The following is a 6,475-nucleotide window of genomic DNA, read 5'->3' on the forward strand; positions in this document are numbered from 1 at the left end:
CAATTCATATTATATTAATGGATAAGGCAGAAAATGAAATCCTGCTTCTTGTAGTACAGTTCCAGTTATGAAAATATTTTGATGAGACTCTAGGTGTAAAGTTCAAAGCCCTTTCAAATTATTGCAAAAAGCGTTTTATTATAAAGATGCGTAGGATTTAGGTTCGGAACTAAAAAGAAGTCAAGAATTAAGTTCTAGGGACTTTGTTTGGTCTCTGGTCCTTTCCTTAATGGGTCTCTTTGTCTCTGCTTTTTCTAAGCTTCTTTTTGTGCATTGTCACCACTCTTACCTTCTAGGACTAGCTTTCTCTATTTATTCATAGTTGCTTTTCTGTTTTAACTTTGAATTACATGTGATCATCACAGTTTCTCTGGTCTAAATCTGTCTTAAGCCCTTTGTTTCTCTTCAGAGAGGAGGAATTTGATTGGACTGGTTCATTTTTTTCTGAAGAAACCAAGACATGGGTTATTTGCCTGCCTAGGAATTGACAGCCCTTGATTAAAATGTCATCTTTGCACTAACTGCTCATGGCTGGTCTGGGCATGAGGATAGATAAATAAACAAATTGCCCTTCCTCTTCAACCGCTTCCTTCATCACTGCCTGTCCTGGGACTACAAACTCTGTAGTGTAGCCAAACCAAACTTCTTTTCAAATAAACCCACTATTTCACTACTCACATTGTTAGCCTGCCTTTTTTCACTTCATAGAGTTGCCATCATTGAATTTATAATGAATCTCAAAGCCCCATCTATTACATGCCCCCGTGAAGTCCTTTTCTGACTCCCCTAGAAAAAGCTAACACTCTCATAGTGCTCTTTTCATGATTGTGTTAAAGACCTTACAGCATTGTACTTCCATTATGAGAGTGATGTACATGACTTATTGACTAAAAGGACATGCTTTTGCATCATTCTGTTGTGCAGTTTATGAAAGGAAACTATGAGACAGTTTATTAAAATTATAACACTGAACTTAGGGGGGAAAGCAACACACACATACTGTACACACACACAACTCAGCCAAACTTGGTGTTCTAACATCCTCATATGTGAAAACTGTCAAAGTATTATTTCTAAGCTGTGTTGTTTTTCTCGTGCATGAGCCCTCGTTCTAATGGTAGAAAATGTATTTTTGAGGCAACGGTGTCATCTTTTAAACACTGGAATAAAAAGTTTCCGTTTTCTGCATGAGTCAGTTTTTTCAGTGACTGTTTCAAGCAAATGAACTAACACTGCATTAACTCCATGCTTTGTTTCAGTGGTTTCCTTGGGCGGACTGGTTTCACTGAATGCCATGTGTAAATTGGTCAGATAGAACAAGAATTTAGATTTCAACAATCTTATTAGGAACTTTGAAACTTTTATGATCTCACAGGATCCAGTAACTGAATTGAAGCTTTGTTACTAAGCCAGGTTGTAGCAATGGACCCAGGAGTCAGTAGCTCAATTTTCTACTTCTTTGCATCAAATTTACTCTTGAAAATGATGCATGCAATATTGAAGAATGGCAGGGAGGAGCCTCTGTGAAGTGTTAAATATTTGGTTCACTGGGTCCTATCAGCAGGTACAGCCTGCAGGGAGCTTGTTTATCCAGCAGAACGATCTCATTATGAGGACAGTGATGTAATATAGTTTACTTCATACCCCGAAGCCATTCAAGGAAACAACTGAGTGAGTGATATTCATCCCGGGCCCTGTACTGTACTATTATGACTTGCAATAACTGGCAACATATTAAAATAGAGATCAGGGACTTTGGCTCCTCCACTGAATGAAGTTCTGAAATTTCAGAGCTGTTGAATTATTCAGTATTTTCCAATTTATAGAATAAAAGAATAATGTGATTGACTATTTCTTGGTACAGTAATGGAAATAAAGAAGGAGAATGCACAGGCTTGATACATTTCACAGTACATATTTACTTCTCATAATTGCATGGTACACAAGTGGGTCTTTGTATAGGCCAGTGTGACCTTTGCTGTCAAATACAAAGACAAGAACTTGCCTTTGAAAACTAGGGAACAATAAAATAAAAAATATTTTTTAAAACACATTAATGAATGATCACTACAAGGGACCCACAACAGTGCCTTGTTTAGCTTTGAAAATATCCATGAATACTAGATTGAAAAACTAAAGTAAGGTTTGAGACAAATGTCCCATCTTGCCCATGACAATACAGTGGGAACAATATAAACTACAAGTTTAGAACAAAGGAAGGGAACCCTGCTTAATGTGATATGCAGTAAGATTACCAAATGCTTTATTCTAGCCCCAGCAGTGCCTGAGATAACAGTTTCTACATAAATATTTGTTGCAATAAAGAATGAATCAGTGAACGCCTCCCTCCACAGGTGGCTCACACTAAATAAGGTTGAACCATTCCTTCCCCCCAAAATTCAGATATTTTCTCTTTGAAACATATTAAAGGAAAGGCTCAATGGTGTGACTGCTAAGGGTCTAGGTTTTTAACCTTTGAGAGGTACATGAAGGAACCTAGCTACGGCTTTTTGGTACCACAGCCGAAGAAGGGATATTGAGCTGGATGAACCGTGAAAAGTTATATGCTACATGTTCCTCTTTAAAAGTATTTACTAGTTAACCAAATAAAAAGCAAACTGCCATTCCTTGAGAATTTAAACTTTTATGTAAATAATAATAACTAACTGTGATAAACAGTATCATGAAGTAGCACCTGCTAGGCCAGAAGATTCCTCTAGTTTTGAGTTTAATCAGTATTAATAAAGAGACTATGAAGATAATCTCACTTAAGCCAGCACTTGGATCTTTTAATTGCTAAGTAACACTGAAACTATTTAAATTTTCTTTGAATTTAGTGGATGTCCATATTAACAACTGTCCAGTACAGTTTTTCACATAAGTGCATCATCTCAAATTTATCAGCCCATACCGAGAGGCTGCACTCTCAAAGACAGGGGAAAACAAAGCCAAAAATGACAAAATCTGAATCAATGTAATTTTCTACTGTCTAAACATGGATTTCTACTTGCTTTGATTATTTAAAGAATACCTGAAAGCATGTCAACAAAACCTCTGGAAAGCAGAGTTTAAGGTTCAAGGAAACCTTCTATACTTGATTTTTTTTCTGTTCCTGGCTCTAAGTACACATGAAAAAATACAAAAAATTCCCCATGATTTTTTCCTGAATTTATTACCACTTTTTTTCTTGCTGCAGTCTGATAGTGTTTATGAAAATATTATGTAAATGAAGGCGTTCTACCCAAATAAAATGGAACTTGTTTTTACACACATGACAAAGATGAAAAAGAAAGATCACGCAGGAGGTACATAGATACTTGCTTATAATACCCTGAACAAAATACAGTATGTCAATAGATTCCCGTCATAATAGATACATGATTGCACGTGTAAATGCAGATGAATGCCCAAATAGTTGTGTGTAAAGCTAATATGTATATAGCATATTATGTATTTTCATGAGACTTCTACAGTGATAAAAATAGACTCAGCATCGGTAAAAAAAAAAATGGCTCTAACCTTTTTTAAAATTCTCACTTAGAAATTCACTTGAAGGAGCAATACACAAACTGTGTGTGTTTAATTTTCAACCACAATCTCTGCAAGAAGTTAATCAAATAGACAATTAATCTCTGTGATATTATTCATATGAAAACAAATGCATATTAAAATACACAGCAGACTTCATTCCCATTTCCCTTGAATCTTTCTCTAACTCTAGGGGACTCTAATGCCCAGCAGAACTCACAATATGAAAAAGATACACAGCAGTGCTTTCGTTGCACAGACTAGACAATGCAAGCCATACGTTCTGCTGCATAAACACCTGTGATAAATGCAGAAAACATGCTATAAGATAACACATGGGTCATCTGCCACCTCGACCTGCTTCTGCTCCTTATTTCCTTTAATGATGTCACAATCCTCTCAGGAATCCTGGGTTGAAACCTCAGCGTCATCCTTGACTACTCCTTTCCTCCATCTGTCCTGTCTGATCAGTCTCCCCATCCTGTAGATTCTACCTCTACAATCTCCCCCACTTCTTACTTCATCTCTACTATTTTAAGAGCTTTCTAAGTGATCTCCCCGTTTCTGGCTGTCTCCTTCCAATCCAGCCTTGATATTGCCACTAGAGTGATCTCCCTAAAATGTAGATCAAATACCACTTCTTTCACAAACTTTTTCCACTTGCTCCATTGACTAGAGCAGTGGTTCTCAAAAGTGTCATCCCGGGGCTTTTTAGAAATGCAAATTCTTAGGTGCCAACGAGCACCTTCTGAATCGGAAGCTCTGATGCTGAAGCCAAATAGTCTGTCTTGTGACAACTCCTCCAGATGATGCTGATGCACACGAAAGTTGTAAACTACTGGGCTCAGTTCAATGTTCTTGGCCTGGTATCTTGTCCATCCCACTTTTCTAATCTCATTTTTACCTGGTTACGCTTTCCTCCTCACCCCATCCCACTGTTTTAGAACATTACCCTTTACTGTACTATCTAACTGGGATATCCCGTGGACTTGGAATTTTCTCTTCACAATTATCAAGTTTTGAATTGAGATATGGTTAAAATTGCATCTCTTTCTTATATTCTTTTGCTCTTCCCAGTTATATATTTCTCCTCCATTAGTTTACTTGAAAAATAGAAAATAGTTCTGGGTTGAGATAGAACAAAACTTCTTGCTCTGTGTTTCCTCAGCAATGCTGTCTTTACTCATGGAATCTCTCCATGCTGCCTTGTGTTATATGTAGTTTTGTGTCTTCATTGCTGCAAACAACAGCCCACTTGGAATTGCTCTAAAATTTAAAGACTTTTATTACTTGTAAGCTTAAAAAATAGAATTTTATTCTGCTATATGCTCTAAAACAAAATGAAAGTAAAGATGCCCTTTAAACCTTGTTACTCTCTTAAGGATCAGTTTGCAGGGTGGGTGTCCTGACATCCAACAGGTCTTTCCTGTGAGGTGCCTCTAAAACGGGAAACAGATTAAATTTGATCTCTGTTTGGTTTGTTGCTCATCATGTTGATATTTAATCCAGTGTCCAACAAGTGTCCCAAAAGGTGTAAAATGCCTGAAGCTGGCAACACTTTTTGACCTATCTGTATGCACATACCCTTATCCGTTTCATGGCCCAACTAGAGAGTTTTGTAGAGATACAGAAGTGAAATTAACTAAATCTTTCATTGAAAATGTATACAGAAGAGAATGGATCCAATTATAATAGTGAATGAAATAGCTTGAAATAGAGCAAACTGTGTGTGGTGAATTCAGTCACAGGTTCAGAGTTGATACATAATGGCTGTGACAACATTGCCATTCAGTTATCAGTTAAGTGATGTTTCTTTTTTTTATTAAAATAAATATGGTATTTGGATACTATTGTGGATTGTACTTTTTAAATTTTTATTTTATTATTTTTTCATACAGCAGGTTCTTATTAGTTATCTATTTTATACATATTAGTGTATATATGTCAATCCCAATCTCCCAATTCATCCCACCACCACCACCAGCCCCCCGCTTTCCCCACTTGGTGTCCATATGTTTGTTCTCTATTTCTGCCCTGCAAACCGGTTCATCTGTACCATTTTTCTAGGTTCCACATACATGCGTGAATATACGATATTTGTTTTTCTCTTTCTGACTTACTTCACTCTGTATGACAGTCTCTTGGCTATTGTAAATAGTGCTGCAATGAACATTGGGGTGCATGTGTCTTTTTGAATTATGGTTTTCTCAGGATATATGTCCAGTAGTGGGATTTCTGGGTCATATGGTAATTCTGTTTTTAGCTTTTTAAGGAACCTCCATACTGTTCTCCATAGTGGCTGTATCAATTTACATTCCCACCAACAGGGTAAGAGGGTTCCCTTTTCTCCACACCGTCTCCAGCATTTCTTAATTGTAGATTTTCTGATGATGCCCATTCTAACCGGTGTGAGGTGATACCTCATTGTAGTTTTGATTTGCATTTCTCTAATAATTAGTGATTTTGAGCAGCTTTTCATGTGCCTCTTGGCCATCTGTATGTCTTCTTTGGAGAAATGTCTATTTAAGTCTTCTGCCCATTTTTTGATTGGGCTGTTTGTTTTTTTGATATTGAGCTGCATGAGCTGTTTATATATTTTGGAGATTAATCCTTTGCCCATTTCTTCATTTGCACATATTTTCTCCCATTCTGAGGGTTGTCTTTTGTCTTGCTTATGGTTTCCTTTGTTGTGCAAAAGCTTTGAAGTTTCATTAGGTCCCATTTGTTTATTTTTGTTTTTATTTCCATTATTCTAGGAGTTGGGTCAAAAAAGATCTTGCTGTGATTTATGTCAAAGAGTGTTCTTCTTATGTTTTCCTCTAAGAGTTTTATAGTGTCCAGTCTTACATTTAGGTCTCTCATCCATTTGGAGTTTATTTTTGTGTATGGTGTTAGGGAGTGTTCTAATTTCATTCTCTTACATGTAGCTGTCCAGTTTTCCCAGCAC

Source organism: Physeter macrocephalus, chromosome 21 (genome assembly GCF_002837175.3).
Source record: "Physeter macrocephalus isolate SW-GA chromosome 21, ASM283717v5, whole genome shotgun sequence".
NCBI lineage: Eukaryota > Metazoa > Chordata > Mammalia > Artiodactyla > Physeteridae > Physeter > Physeter macrocephalus.